Here is a 16,618-nt window from a genome sequence, read left to right on the forward strand (position 1 = left end):
TTAAACAAGGTGGGTCCTAAAATATATGCCTGATGTGTCGATAGCAAAAGTAAAGAGGTACGTCTTCAGCATTCTTTGGAAGCTGTAAAATGAAGGTGTTGTGGGATGTAAAGCACATAGCAGTCAAGTACAACATTCCTAGAGTGGTCATGCAATGGGATGCTTTGGACCAGCCAGTAGCAAACTTCCTGTTTCCTCCTGGGCTGGGACAAGACTTCCTCTGCATGTGACAAGAGGTGGGTGTGACCTTACCTGTGCAGGTAACAAAGCCAAAAGGCACACAGCCCCCCTCCTCTTTTGGCTCTTCTCCATCTTGCTCTCAACATGTGAGCAGAAGTTACTGCCTGTCTGCAGTCACTTGGGACTAACTCCTTTATGGGATAGTTCCACATGTATATATACTTTTGTAACCTAAGTCTGCCTTCAGAGATCCAGCCGTGAACTGAATGAATGTAAGTAAACTACTTTTATACTTTTAACATAAGATTGTCGTGTCTATTCTTTTTAAGAGGTGCAAGAAGGGATCTTGACAGGAATCTTATATTCAAACGAGCTTGCAACAAGGTAACCGCTGTGCATTTAAAAGGGGGAATGCACTCTGCTAAGTAAAGGGACTTGCAATTGCAAGTTAGGGAAGGATATTATTAAACCATATATCCTCTCCTGCCTCCCTGAACATTCCCACAGGTGTCAGGTGCACCTCTGTAGGGAGGGAGCACCTCAGTTTTGGAGCCGCCACAATGAAGGCCCTCTCCACCTGGGCCACCACCTCCTAAGCCTCTGAGAGCAGAGGAAGGACCAAGAGAACCTTTCTGCTTATCTCAGCACCCGAGGGGGGTCTGAATGGAAGGAGGAAGACATACAGGTATTGCCGGAATCTCCGCTCTACCAAGCTACTCCTCCGGTCGAGGCCTTCGTTCTCTCCTCCGACGATAATTAACGACCTGAGCCTTTGATAAGCCTCCAGGCATGTTCCCCATTCAGCAGAGTATCAAAGCAGCAGAAGTGATGAGATTTATGAGCTAGATTGCAAGGTTTTATTTCTAACTACGCAGACAGAAAAGAAATATACATGCTCTCTCTGTGAAAGCAGAGAGCAACTGGAACACAAAGGATCAGGAAACCAGTAACTTCACATCTGTCTCCCGTCTTCCGTGAGACTTCCAACAGCCTGGAATGTCTGGTATGCAAAACAGAGTCTTGTGACTCCAAGCACTGCACAGTGGCAATAAACAGAAACCAACAGGTATTTGGGGCCTCTGTCACTTAGGACTTTAAACACCAATGTGAGCACCTTAAATTGGGCCCAGAATTGGCAGGCAACCACTGATGAAGTTTGTTTGGCTCTTGAGGGCATCAAGCAATTGCCACAGTGAGTCAGAGGCTGATGGGTGGGATACATTCCCAGGTGGAGACTTGGGGTGCAACTGAATCTGAGCTGCCCATTTGTGAAGCAATCCCATGGGGGCAGCACAGGAGAACTCCCCAGTGGGTGTTGGTAGGCAGGTTTTCACATCACGCCAGAGGAGATTTAGGGGGATTTCTGTCTTCTGAGCAATTCTTTGTTTCTGGGATCCCAGTGATGAATGGAAAAGAGCCTCCAGTCTATGCCCTCGGCCATAGTTGGAGGAAGCCATCACCAGATTCCCCCGTGAGGAGAGAGCTGGCCCATGTGGAGGTCACGTGACTGAGCATTTGCCCTACTAGTTCCTGGCTTGCCAAATCTACAAAAACTGAAGAGCAGCCTTGTTCAAAGTTTCAAATCTCCTAGCATAGAGATCGACTGGGAATTTGATTAACTTTTTATTAGGGAAGAGGTCCCCCTATACCTCTGGAAAAGGGGCCTGTTTAGCCTTTACAGCAGCAATTTTAAGGAAAAACATTTGTAGGAATTATAAGTGAAATTCTTCAAGGGAGCAAAGTCTTGTCTGGCAAACCTTCTGGTTTTATTAATTATTTTTACAGTGTACTGTGTTTTATTCTGTTTTTATTCTGTTTTATACCTTTTGCTTTTGGTAATGGCTTTCACCAGACAAAATGAATGAATGAATGCTGATTCCATGAGCCTGTTGATGCTTAGCAAACTCCTCATAAAGGAAGCTCATGTGTGTCCACTCAGCCACACGCAACAAACCCAACTCCCCTCAGGCGAGACTCTCTAAACTTGCCATCATGTCCCTTATTATTTCATGACCTCTGGGGGCAGCTCCTTCTCATTTGCCCATTTTGGCTTGCAGAGCCCGGGGAATGCGCCTGATCCGTTGTCGTTGGCAGGAGAAAAGCCACATGGCCCAAGTCTTGCCTTTGAATGCCTTTATAAAAATTTGGGGATGCAACCCTTTGTGCTAGAGGAAGGAGATGCCTTTAATCATTGAATCACAGAACTGCAGAGCGTGAAGGGCACCCTCAAAGGCCATCTAGCCCAACCCCCTGCAATGCAGAAATCACAGCAAAAGCATCCGTGGCAAAGCCTTTGCTGGAGTCCTTGTTCTGAGGAATCCACTCCCAGCAGGAGCTGTGCCTTCATGTGAGCAGGGAGAGAGAGCCTCTGCTTGGGAACCATGGAGTGCAAACGCAGCTCTTTGAAACAAGCCTTTCTTTCCACTAATGAGGGGATCCAAGATGAGAAGGAGATTTTGACTGAGCATCCTTCTTTGGTGTTAGCCTTGAAACCAGCGGAGGGGGGCAGGGATCCAATTCAGGCAGGTGTGCAATGGGGGAGGGGACTGCGTTTTTGCACTTCCACTAATGTGTTTGTATGACCAGCTGCATTTTGGTTCATTCAGTTTAAGAACATAAGGAGAGCTTGCTGGATAAGCCCAGTTGTGCCTCCAGTCCAGCCTCCTGTTCCCACAATGGCCAACCAGTTGCCCCAATGGGAAACCTGCAAGCAGGCTCTGAGCACAAGACCCTTCTCCCCTTCTGCGGTTTCCAGAAACTGCCTTTGACCTCAGAGGCAGAGCATAGGCATGATGGCCGGTTCATCACAGCAGCCCTCTCCTCCTCCATGAATTTGCCCACTTCTCTTTCAAAGCCATCCAGGAGGGAGTTCCACAGTTTAACTCTGCATTGCTTGAAGAAGCCCATTCTTCTATCCACCCTGTATCTTCCAGCAAATACGTTTTCATCCGATGGGGGAGACATATCCTGTTTGCTTTTAGGATTCCCACAGTATTTAGCCAGATTTAAGTTGGGGGGCACAGGGGGCGCTGTGGGTTAAACCACAGAGCCTAGGGCTTGCTGATCAGAAGGTCAGTGGTTTGAATCCCCGTGACAGGGTGAGCTCCCGTTGCTCAGTCCCTGCTCCTGCCAACCTAGCAGATTGAAAGCACATCAAAGTGCAAGTGGAGAAATAGGTACCGCTCCGGCGGGAAGGTAAATGGCGTTTCCGTGTGCTGCTCTGGTTCGCCAGAAGTGGCTTCGTCATGCTGGCCACATGACCCAGAAGCTGTATGCCGGCTCCCTCGGCCAGTAAAGCAAGATGAGAGCCGCAACCCCAGAGTCGGCCACGACTGGACCTAATGGTCAGGGGTCCCTTTACCTTTACGTTGTGGGGAGGTGTTAGGGCTTGGTTCTGTAGTTGGGCTGTCTTCAGAATCCTGACTTTGCTTCATCTCCGTCTGAGGATGGAAGTGTTTAAATACAAGCACATTTAAAGGTAATGAACTTGTGCCATCTACTTCCTGCTGCAGATGGTTGGGAAACCCCCAAGGGAGATTTGAGGGCATTTGGGGGCAGGGGACGTTCCACTGGACAAGCGGAAATCCTTGTGCAAGTTGGGGGACCTGATAGAATAGTAAAAAAGTAGAGATGGAAGGGACCCCAAGGGTCATCTAGTCCATCTCCCTGCAGTGCAGGAATCACAACAAAAGAATCCCTGAAAAGTGGCCACCCAGCCTCCTCTTAAAAATCTCCAAGGAAGGAGAGTTTGAATTCATGCAGGAGGATCAGAGAGGAAAAGGCAGAAAATGAAGGAAAGGTTTCAGCCCTGTACATATTTACTCTTCTGAACTAAGTGGGGCTTACTTCTAAGTAAATATACACAGGACTTAGTTGCTTAACTCTTGGTAACTCTTGGGAACAGAAGGTGCAGACACACATTGATTCAATAAATAAATAAAGCAAAATATATGGGATGTGATATAGGCAAAGGTGCTTTGCGAATATTGTATTCAATGATGTTCTTAGCACCTGGAAAGGTGACTTTAGCTGCGAAAAGAAACATTTAAAATGGTGACAAGAAGCAATTATTAAGTGCCACCCCAGTCTCCGAGCAGTAAGAAGATCCTGGGTTTCCAGGCACTTACTCAGGGTTCTGCTTCCTTGAAAGAAGGTCAGCTCTGAAGGGTAGAACCTGAACCAAGAAAGGAGAATCTGACTAAGCATCAGGGATAACTTTCTGATGGAAAGAGCCATTCAGCAATGGAATAGATCCCCTCAGAAGGTGGCCCTCCAACCTCCGCTTAAAGAACTCCAAGGAAGGAGAGTCCGCCACCTTCTAAAGAAGTCCCTTCCACTGTTGAACAGCTCATAGCTTCAGGAAGTTCTTCCTGACATTTTGATGGAATCTCCTTCCTTGTCATTTGATTCCATTGGTTCAGGTTCTCTTCCCTAGAAAACAAGCTGGTGCCATCTTCCCTGAGACAGCCCTTGAGATATTTGAAGGTGACTATCTTATCTCCTCTCAGACTTCTCTTTTCCAGGCTAAACATACCCAGCTCCTTCAACCGTTCCTCATAAGGCTTGGTTTCCAGACCCTTGACCATCTTGGTTGCCCTCCTCTGCACACCTTCCAGCTTGCCAACATCCTTCTTAAATTATAGTGCCCAGAACTGGACCCAGTATTCCAGGTAAGGTCCAACCATGGCAGAATGGAGTGGTACTACTAATTCCCTTGATCTGGACACTATACGTCTGTTGACGCAGCCTAGAATAGCATCTGCTTTCTTTGCTGCTGCATCACATTGTTGACTCAGGTTAATCTGGTGGTCTACTAAGACCCCTGGATCCTTTTCACATATACTTCCTCCATTGGCAATCCTGTTCCAAACAGTTGTGAGAAACCAGTCGATGTTCTCTTTTGCAAAGCTGCGACACTGCTGCCCACGCCCGGCCCCCATCAATTTCCTCATCCTCAAGATTCCCTGAGTACCTCCTCTGTCTCGGTGCCAGACAGTGGGGCATTAAAAATGGATGGCTCGTGGTATTCTGCTGCAAGCTGATAGCTATAATGACATTTTCCTCGGAAGCAGGCAAACTCCCTGGATGCAGAAGAGCGGAAAAAGTTGGACAAAGATAAGTTGCTGATGGTGGAGGCTTGAAGCGATATAGATGCAGCCGGAGTTAAGGAGAAAGTATGTCTTGCAGCCGGGGGGGGGGGGTTGCTTTCAAACACATAAAGTGAGTGCAGGTCTAACCTGGTTGCCGATTTGCTACTGAGCCAAGTTCAAGATGCTGTTAGTATTGTGGGAATGTTCAGGGATGCAGGAGAGGATATATTGTCTGATTATATCCTTATCCAACTTGTGTTAACAAGTTCCACAATTTCAGCAGAGTAACATTCCCCTTAATTTTAAGTTTGCAGCGGATGCGTTTGCTCAGGCTAGCTAAAGCCTCTATAATAACTGTTCTGGTATTTTCCCCTTATTCCCTCATAAAATAGAAGAGACGACACAGTCTTCTATAAAAGTATACAAAGAGTTTACTCACACATCATTCTGTTCACAATCAGATCCCAGAAGGCAGCTTAATGAAGTAACATATACCTGGAAACTATCTCATAAGGAGACAGTCCCTTTGTCCTCTCTTGCCTGGAAGCCAAGAGGGCATCTTTCGCTCAGTAGATGTTGTGTCTTCGATGCATGTGGGGAAAGAGAGAGAGATGGCTGCCCTGCCCTGTGCTTTTGTCGTTACCTGCACAGGTGAGGCCACGCCCACCTCTTGTCACATACAGATGAAGTCTGTCCCAGCCCAGAAGGAAACAGGAAGTTTACCTGCTGGCTGGACAAACATTCCTCCCCATGTGTAAACATGTTCACTCTAGGAATGTTGTACTTGACTACTCTTGTGTTTCACATCCCACAAGTATTAGTACCTTTCTTCTTCTTTGGTGATCCCTCATAGCCAAGTAAGATTGTCTTCCATAAACACGGTTTTAACAATGAGTCCGTAAGGGTCTGTGGAGGCCAATTCTGGATCCACACGTCCTTCCACAGTGGGGACATTGGTTTGATCATGGTGTGGATTTGCCAAGTGTGCCTTCCTCTGAGCACTTTTCTCCCTTGCGTTCTGAGTTCGAGTGTCTTCAAAGCCCATGACACCTTTGGTAAAGGCTGTTCTCCAATTTGAGCACCCGCAGTCAAGTGATTCCCAATCGTTGGTGTTTATAACAGCTTGGGAAATGTTTTGCAGCATCAAAAAAAGCGAATGCAACTCTAGACTGCATCAACAACCCTGTGAGGAAGGTTAGGATGAGAGAAAGCATTGGCAAGGTCACACCGGTGAGGATTTGAACCTTGGTCTCTCCCGGGTCCTAGTCTGCACTATCACCAGCTCTCTTACTTGTTCTAAGGCACCTTGCTATTTTTCTAGACCCAGAAGTAATAATAATAATAATAATAATAATAATAATAATAATAATAATAATAATAATAATAATAATAATAATTATTATTATTATTATTATTATTATTATTATTATTATTATTATTATTATTATTTATTTATTCCCCTCCCATCTGGCTGGGTTTCCCCAGCCACTCTGGGCGTCTTTCAACAAAACAATAAAATACAATGACCTATTAAACATTAAAAGCTTCCCTAAGTAGGGCTGCCTTCAGATGTCTTCTAAAAGTCTGGTAGTTGTTTTTCTCTTTGACATCTGGTGGGAGGGCGTTCCACAGGGCGGGTGCCACTACTGAGAAGGACCTCTGCCTGGTTCACTGTAGCTTTGCTTCTTGCTGTGAGGGAACTGCCAGAAGGCCCTCAGAGCTGGACCTCAGTGTCTGGGCAGAACGATGGAGGTGGAGACGCTCCTTCAGGTATACTGGACCGAGGCCATCCATAAGTACTGAGTCAGGAAGGTGTTGGGCACCACATGGCAGGATGGAGTCTGCAACCAAGGTGTGCTGCCTCAAGCCCACATTCCCAGCATGTTTGCACGCCTGTCTCAGCCATGTCTACACTGGCTTGGTCGTGTATGTAGAATGGAAGGTGGCAGGATCCCTAAGGAGCTGGCTTCAGGTGCCAGGCCCATGGGCAGACCAGCTTAGTGTTAGAAAGATGCCAGCAAACATGGCATGCAGGCTGGCACACCCATCCTTTGCAGACAGCCTGGAGACACACCGTCAGGTTGTGCATCCACAAGCGTCATCACCATCATCATCACTTTTAATTTGTATACCGTCTTTCCATGTTACAGTAGCCAAGGTGGTTTACAAGCTGAAGTGTGATGGCCTGGGATTCCGAGTCTGAGAGTGAACCGGAGGAATCCCAGCCGGCACAGGAGTCCCCGCCTCCAGGGCCGGCTGAACTGGGGCAAAGCCTAGATGCTGAGGAGCCTGCACCTGGGCCAGATCCTCAGGAGCAGGCACCAGGTGAGACCATTCTGGCCCCAGAGGTGCTGGAGGACTCAGTGGCTACAGGTGAGCCTCCCCCGGGGCCCAGTAACCCTTCGGCCTCTCCTGAACTGCAGAGGCTTAGGGCAGAGAGGCGAAGGGAACTGGTCTCTCCCAGGAGGAGTGCTCGCCTTAAGGCCAGGAGAGGCGGGGCTCCTGGGGGCCGGGACCACCCCCGGCCTTAGAAGAAGATAAAGGTCAGGCATCCCGGTCCCAGGTTGCGGGAGCAACGTCGTTGTGGAGTACCTGCTTTACCCAGACCTAGATCTGCACTCCCAGTGTGCCTGTTCCTCGCCCGGCTTCCTGCTCCTGACTCTCTGGTGTTCCTGTTCCTCGCCCGGCTCCCTGCTTCTGCTCTACCAGTGTTCCTGTTACCCGCTTGGCTTCCTGCTTCTGCCCTACCAGCGTTCCTGCTCCCCCGCCCGGCTCCCTGTTTCGGACCTCGCGTCTCATCTAGTGATCGTCTACCCTGCTAGTGACTCTGGACTGAACTTCGGCTACGGTATTAGTACCTTTCCCCCCCGGGACCAGCACATGAAGAAACAAGGAATGTACACCTGATAATAATCTACGGCAGGCATAGGCAAACTCCGGTCCTCCAGATATTTGGGACTACAATCCTCATCATCCCTGACCACTGGTCCTGTTTGCTAGGGATGATGGGAATTGTAGTCCAAAGCATCTGGAGGGCCGGGGTTTGCCTACGCCTGATCTAATGCAATACAGAAATGTGATAATAAAACATAACTTTAAAATGAGCAACCTACATCAAAAATGTAACATTCAACAGTCATTTGAATATTATAGAATAATAATATCAGCACACAGAAATTAAACAGAAATTCACTCTTAACAATGACAACAAATAATTTCTAAACTACAGTCGATAAAACAACATTTTATCGTAAAACAACGTAAGCCACAGTGCATAAAATAATAAAATATAAATTGAGCAGCAGCGACACTAGAAGAAGAAGAAGAGTTTGGATTTGATATCTCACTTTATCACTTGCCCTTCCTCCCCCACAACAAACACTCTGTGAGGCAAGTGGGGCTGAGAGACTCCAGAGAAGTGTGACTGGCCCAAGGTCACCCAGCAGCTGCAGGTGGAGGAGCAGGGAATTGAACCCGGTTCACCAGATTACGAGTCCACCGCTCTGAACCACTACACCACACTGGCACCACACTAGAGGGTGTGGCAAGGCAGGTGGAAGAAGGCCTTGCCTGATGAAGCCTCTCCCCTCACAGCAGTGACCAGAGGAAGAATGACAGCCGGGAGGAGCGCAGAGAGAAGAAACGCCATGTTGCATCTGCAGCAGCACAACCGGATGCCTTCATCTGCCCCGGCTGCAACAACACATGTCTCTCTCCTATCAGTTTCTACAGCCACAGCAGGCGCTGTAACTCACTAACATTTTGACTTCACCTGCAAAGGCGCACTCCTCCGTTGCCTCCTGAGACAGATGGATGCCAACCACAATAAAGAATTCCCTGCTTGGTTGTCTGAATGCTCAAAGAAGAGGAATTTCCATACGATTTACCCGAGAAGAGTGGGAAGGAGTTGAGGCTTAGCAAACCCACAGAATGGAAGGTGCTTGGCAAACTGCCTGAATGCCCCCCAGGAAATATTCTGCAGAAGACAGGGGTAGTTGCTGAGGAGCGACCTCAAGACAGTCTCCAAGCAACAAGGTGTAATAAAAGGGCATTAATATTCTCCTGTAATCATATTAAGTTTGCTGATTTTGGAGGCGGTTTTTTTCCTGCCTTCAACAAATCATTACCTGTCAGTCACTGGGAACAGCAAAATGTTCAAAACTTCTCCAAAATGACACTTTAAAAGAGATGGTGGTTTTGATAATGATTTATTGTTGCTGGTTTTTTGAAAAAATGAAAAGCTCTGCAACAAAGGGTTGAGTGAGTCAAAACTGTAAAGCAGCTTTCAGTAAAAAGGCTGAGAGACGAGGAAGGAATTGCTCGAGTTTGTTTCTTTTTTAAAAAAATAAATCACAAATTTTCTTCCAGACGTTTCTATTTATTATATATAATTTATTTCATAGAATTTATACACTCCTTGATTGCAAAAAAACCTCTCTTAAGACAAGTTGCAAAAAATAAAAATCAATATGAAGAACTAATAATCATTTAGGACTTTCAAAAAGTTAAAGTAACAATAGACGAAAAACAGATGAAAGCTCACATCCGCTTTCCAAATGTACAAACAAGAATGTTTTCAGTAGGCACCAAAAAGAGTACAGTCATGGCACCTGCCTGGAATCAATAGGCAGGGAGTTCCAAAGGGTAGCTGCTGCCACACTAAAAAACTGAGTTCTTAACAGAAGGGGGATAGTGAGGCACCTATAGCAGAGGCAGAGGAGAGGATCAAAGGGTCTGGAAACCGAACCTTAGGAGGAAACGTAGAGGGAGTTGGGGATATTTAAGGCTGGAGAAGAGGAGACTAAGAAATGATAGGATATCCGCCTTCAAAAGGATTTTGGACTCAAAGCTGTCCATGGAGGCGCAGGTTAATTCTGTGTCCAGGACGGCTGTCTACCAGCTCCACCTGGTACGCAGGCTGAGACCCTACCTGCCTGCGCATTGTCTCACCAGAGTGGTGCATGCTCTAGTTATCTACCGCTTGGATTACTGCAATGGGCTCTACGTGGGGCTACCTTTGAAGGTGACCCAGAAACTACAACTAATCCAGAATATGGCAGCTAGGCTGGTAACTGGGGGCGGCCACCGAGACCACATAACACCGGTCCTGAGAGATCTGCATTGGCTCCCAGTACGTTTCCAAGCACAATTCAAAGTGTTGGTGCTGACCTTGAAAGCCCTAAATGGCCTCGGCCCAGTATACCTGAAGGAGCGTCTCCACCCCCATCGTTCAGCTTGGACATTGAGGTCCAGCTCTGAGGGCCTTCTGGCAGTTCCCTCATTGTGAGAAGTGAGGTTACAGGGAACCAGGCAGAGGGCCTTCTCAGTAGTGGCTCCCGCCCTGTGGAACACCCTCCCTTCATATGTCAAGGAAATAAGCAGCTGTCTTATCTTTAAAAGACATCTGAAGGCAGCCCTGTTTAGGGAAGTTTTTAATATTTAATGCTGTATTGTTTTTAACATTAGATTGGGAGCCGCCCGGAGTGGCTGGAGAAACTCAGCCAGATGGGCGGGGTGTAAATAATAAATTATTATTATTATAAGTCCCAATTCCTCACTTCTCAATTAGCATGACAAGGACTACAGACCAATCCTATCAGTGGCAAAGAGAGAGGTGGTCCATGAGGAATGGGAAGAGAATGTTGACCAAGGGGTGGAGAAACCGGACAGCCTTCTGTTAGAATTCCTGCTCCGTGGTTGCAGTCATGGGATTGTTGTCTTTCACATGATTTGGTATGTTTTGACTCCACAGAGCGGGAAGTGACGGAGACAGGATGTTTGTGTTCCTGTGTTCCGTGAAGTAGGACTGTTGTCCTTTGTTTTTTCTCTTTGCTGTCTGATGCTAGAGAGAGAGGGAGCCATGTTGCAGTGCTCCGTGTGTGTTGATATGTAAATAAAGTAGATTAGCCAAAATGCTGAGTTGCTGAGGTCTGTCACATGCCTGCTGCGCAAACTCTGTGGATCCCTAAGTGTGCCAATGTATGTTGGCATCGGTCGCTGTGATGTTTGGGCTGAAGAAAGCTTTTGAAGCTCCGGAATGATCGACCAGGAGGGAGAGAACATGCCAGTTGGGCATGTGTCTATACAAGGGTCCTACTCGAGTCTAGGCTGAACTCCTGACACCTTCATGGTGATGCTTGGAAAGCGGAAGATGGAGCAAGCTTGTTTTCTCCTGCTCTGGAGGGGAGGACTCGAACCCATGGCTTCAAGTTACAAGAAAGGAGATTGCGACTCAACATCAGGAAGAACTTTCTGACTGTCAGAGCTGTCCAAGAGTGGAACCGCCTCTCACAGGAGGTTGTGGACTCTCCTTCCTTGGAGGTTTTAAAGCAGAGGTTGGATGGCCATCTTTCATGGATGCTTCAGCTGAGATTCATGCATCGCAGGGGGTTGGACTGATGACCTCTGGGTACCCTTCCAACTCTACTGTTCTATGATTCTAATACCACTGACTGAGCAAAAGGACATGGAGCTCAGTCCAAGCAAACTCTGAGCACCTCCCCCTTTCTGGAAATTATGCCTTCCTGTTTGTGAAGAAGCTAAATACCCATCTTGACTCTTCGCAAATTATCTACCAGCTGATGTGTTTAAATCATGGTCAATGAACCCATTTGATGCCCTCTTTGAGAGACAAGAAGCACAGTGCTCTCCGCTTCTGTTTTCTCAGAAATCCCCCGTGCTTCTCATAAACGTCAGAGGTCAGAATTTTATGTGCTTCACAAATTTGGGGGGAAAAGAAGAAGATAAAAATTGATTTCCTTTCTCGAAACAGTGAGTGATGCAACATCCTTTTTTTAAAAAAAATAAAAAATAAATAAAAAGCTTACCGTAAACTGTCAACCTCTGCTCAGGCACCATAAAAAAGAGCCTTTATTAAAGCAAAGCGGCGCGTAATGGTGTTTGTGGATAAAAGATTAATTAGTCAATTACAGGCCAGGGAGTTGCAATCTTTAATTAGTTGACAGCCACCCCTCGCCCTCCCCCGCACCAAATAATGCAAAATAAATCTTGAGTAAACAGGGTGGGAATTGTTCCATTCTGGCAGGGAGCAGTTTTGCAGGACTTGAACCCGCAGCAGGTCCTGAACTGGCAACGTTTCAGGATCGGCATGCTCAGCAGCAGGAGAACAGGATCAGGCCAGTGGCTTATCTAGCTTTGAATAGCACATGCTACGAAGATGATTTTATTGAAAACTTGTACCCCTTTACAAAATATTCTATTGAATACCCTGATGACTGGCATCCACCAAATTTGCAAGGAGGTTTATGGCAAGATTTAATAAATTAAACTTCTGTTCCAAGGGGGAGGGCTGGAACAGGGGAAGAATCTCTGAGTTTTATTTATACCTTGTTGAAAAATCAATTAAAAAAATCTTTAAAAAGAAGGACTTCCTTTAATCCATCATGAATCTCCCAACATTCAGCACCACTAGTTTCCGCAAGTTCTGCTGCTAAAAGATTTCTATCCACGGATTTTGTGCCACATTATTATTATTTCCATTTTCATTATTCTTCTCATTGCGTTCATGAATTATTTTCATTTAGGATTGCATATCAAAACGCTGTTTCCCATCCAATGCAGATCCCGAATGGGGAGCCAGTGTGTTCTTTGAACTCCTTTTCATGGAATCCTAGTTTGGGGGGGGGGTCACCTAGTCCAACCCCCCCCCCCCCGCAACACAGGAATTTCAGCAAAATGCCGGATTCAGGTCAAAAAGGTCTGCATCCCTTTCCTGATGTGCCACAAACCTAAGAAGTGTGTCCACGATCACATGCATTGAAAATTAAAATTATTTGTGGATATCCTGAGATTTAGTCAGATGGCCAAACACGAATTGACCCCTCTTTTATTGCCTTTCCCCATGTTTTTCAAGAGCAGTGTTTGTGTGAAGGGTGCAAGTCTAGAGATCAGAGCCGAGAGAGCTGGAGCCACAGATTCTCCCTTGATGGCTCCTGGCACTCTCCGTTGTTTTATAATTGCCAGTTGCAAATTGCTGACGGCAAATACACTCTTTTTAAGGAGCAATTTATGGAAGTGACATTTCGATTAATCAGACAATGGAGCGCTCTGATCCCCCCCTTTTCCGGGACCTAATGGAAATCTCTTGCTTCTAGTACCCCTGCCTCCCCCGCCCCCCAATGCAGAGTGTTCAATTTGGCAAAAGAGCTCTCAGAGGGTTTTTTAATTATGATTCGCTGTATATTGTTTAAAACTCCCAATGAGGAATTAAAAGGACATAAAGGGTGTTGCAAATCATTCATCAGCTCAGTGCGTCATGTGAAGAGAAAGCAACAAGTACTGGTTTGTTTGTTTTTTCATTTTTCTGGGTTGTGTGTGTGCAATTGTGATAGCGGCTGAATGGGATTATTAAACAGGCGGGCATGAATTTATTCCTAGCAACTTCATCTTGACTTTGAAAAATGAAATGCGGCTTGGTTAGCTGAGAAAAGGTCTTCTTCTCCTTCTCCTCTCATAACATTAGAACTTGTTGAAGCTGAACACTGGAAGATCCAGGGCAGAGAAAATCTGCCACATTGACTAAGTCACCCTTACATCTTGAATTTCTGCATGTTCAAGTTGAGGGTGGCTTTATGCTTTTAAGAATTTTGATGACAATGTTGTGGGAATGTTCAGGGAAGCAGGAGAGGATATATTGTTTGATTATATCCTTTCCAAATTGTATTAAAAAGTTCACAATTTTAGCAGAGTAACATTCCCCTTTTTAAACTCACAGCGGATGCATTTGCTCAGGCTCGCTAAAGCCTCTATAATAACTGCTCTGGTATTTCCCCCTTATTCCCTCATAAAAGATAAGACACGACACGGTCTTCTATAAAAGTATAACAAGGTTTACTCACACATCATTCTGTTCACAATTGTATCCCAGAAGGCAGACTTAGCTTAGAAAAGTAACATACACCTGGAAACTATCTCATAAGGAGACAGTCCCTCTGTCCTCTCTTGGCTGGAAGCATCTTTGGCTAAGCAGATGTTGCTTCTTCAATGCATGTAGTCGAAGAGAGAGAGATGGCTGCCCTGCCCTGTGCTTTTGTTGTTACCTGCACAGGTGAGGCCACGCCCACCTCTAGTCACATGCAGAGGAAGTCTGTCCCAGCCCAGAAGGAAACAGGAAGTTGACCTGCTGGCTGGACAAACATTCCTCCCCAGGTGTAAACATGTTCACTCTAGGAATGTTGTACTTGACTGCTCTTGTGTTTCACATCCCCCAAATGTCGCCCCCCATTTTTGTTTGTTCTGACTTGAAAAACGTCACAGAGTTGCTCTCTGTCCATTCACCAGGCTCTTCTCTCTCTTTTTGGCAAATTATTCAAGGGACGCTAATGAATCCCGAAGAGCTAAATGCCAGGGAACATTCTGGAAATGCTGCCTCTCAGGTCTGGTGTTTCCTGCAGACGGTGGTTCCTCGCTTGTTTGTCAGAGCTGCTGCTGCTGCTGAACAAACAATTTTTCCTTCCTCTTCCTCCTCCTCCTCCACTTTCAGAGCACAGTCATGTGGAAAGACATTGAACAGCAAATAGCAGAGGAAGGTATGAAAGGGAGGGCAAGGCCCCTTTGGCGCATCCCCAGGATCCTGTCCCCTCTCCTCAGTGTGGCAGCCATCCCCTGCCTGTCAGCTCCTCATTGAAGTGAAGGCCCAAGACAGGTGTTGATCATCATGTGAGCTGCGCACAGGTGGTCTGAAGCAAGCTACCACCATTCCTGTGCAGCCTCCTTTTATTGAGACAAACATGCAAGCCAGGCAGATACATTTTTGAGCTTTGACCTTTACACATCTTCCATCCCGAGATCGTGGGGTGGTACAAAGTTATTTTGGCGCCTGTTCCACAGCGTCATTTTCCCCTTGCACAGTGTATGATGTAGGAGACAAAAGGTCTCAGGGGAAAAGTTACAGGCAGGACACCGCTGACTTCTGAGACCGCAAAAGGTCAGACATAGGTGGAACGATGTACCAGACAACTGTGGCTTGTATGGGGGGGTTTCCCTGCACCCCAAGGTCACGCGTGCAGGCAGACTGTGGCTGCCTGCTGGCGGGGAAGTGTGCTCCGTCCGGACCCCACACCCCGCTCCGCGATATCCCTACACTCGTTTTGGGAAAGAGCCCAAAGAAGGAGCTGCATTGCAGGGGGTCAGACTCGATGACTCTGTGGGACCCTTCCAACTCTGCAATTCTATAATTGAGAGTCATTCCTTGGAGGTGGGGAAGGGGCAATCTCTCCCTCTCCCTCGTTCCCTCAGGTGAGCTACTTCCACCTGAGATCTCTCTGCAGATACTCTCTGGCATCCTTGCATATGAATCTAAGAAGACTTCTGGATCATGCCCACCTAGTCCAGCACCCTGTTCTCACAGTGGCCAGCCAGATGCCCTAAAGTGAAACCCACATCCAGGATTCTAGATCAAGGGAAGTAATAGTGCCACTGTATTCTGCTCTGGTCAGACCTCACCTGGAGTACTGTGTCCAGTTCTGGGCACCACAATTCAAGAAGGACACTGACAAAGTGGAACGTGTCCAGAGGAGGGCAACCCAAATGGTCAAAGGCCTGGAAACGATGCCTTATGAGGAACGGCTAAGGGAGCTGGGCATGTTTAGCCTGGAGAAGAGGAGGTTAAGGGGTGATATGATAGCCATGTTCAAATATATCAAAGGATGTCACATAGAGGAGGGAGAAAGGTTGTTTTCTGCTGCTCCAGAGAAGCGGACACGGAGCAATGGATCCAAACTACAAGAAAGAAGATTCCACCTAAACATTCGGAAGAACTTCCTGACAGTAAGAGCTGTTCGACAGTGGAATTTGCTGCCAAGGAGAGTGGTGGAGTCTCCTACTTTGGAGGTCTTTAAGCAGAGGCTTGACAACCATATGTCAGGAGTGCTCTGATGGTGTTTCCTGCTTGGCAGGGGGTTGGACTCGATGGCCCTTGTGGTCTCTTCCAACTCTATGATTCTATGTTTCTATGATTCACACAAAAGAAAAACTCTCCCCTCCTGGTACCCAGAAGCATGGCTGCCTTCCTGGCTACTGGCCTTTCATCACCCTCTCCTCTTCCATGGATTCATCTCATCCTCTAATAATAATAATAATAATAATAATAATAATAATAATAATAATAATATTTATTTGTACCCCCTCCTCCCAGGCTAGAGCCAGGCTCAGGGCGGCTAACGTCAATAAAATCACAATAAAAAACATGATGGGGGTGCAATTTAAAATACAGGTTAAAATGCAATTTAAAATGCAGCCTCATTTTAAAAGTAGTTGATAAATCAAGACCATAAGGGGAGGGAAAAATAAGGGTCAGACTGAGTCCAAACCGAAGGCCAGGCGGAACA

General features: G+C 46.6%; 1 long non-coding RNA gene across 1 annotated transcript in view; it reads left to right on the forward strand.

The window, feature by feature from the left end:
* The window catches only part of LOC308588249, a 665,218-nt gene extending 650,718 nt beyond the window's left edge, over positions 1–14,500 (forward strand). Inside the window, exon 3 of the long non-coding RNA XR_014008607.1 lies at positions 14,394–14,500. This is a non-coding gene — a long non-coding RNA (uncharacterized lncRNA). The remainder of the gene's footprint in view (positions 1–14,393) is intronic.
* Positions 14,501–16,618: the final 2,118 nt, after the last annotated feature.

The sequence above is a fragment of the Podarcis bocagei genome, assembly GCF_964188305.1.
Source record: "Podarcis bocagei genome assembly, chromosome: 1".
Lineage (NCBI taxonomy): Eukaryota > Metazoa > Chordata > Lepidosauria > Squamata > Lacertidae > Podarcis > Podarcis bocagei.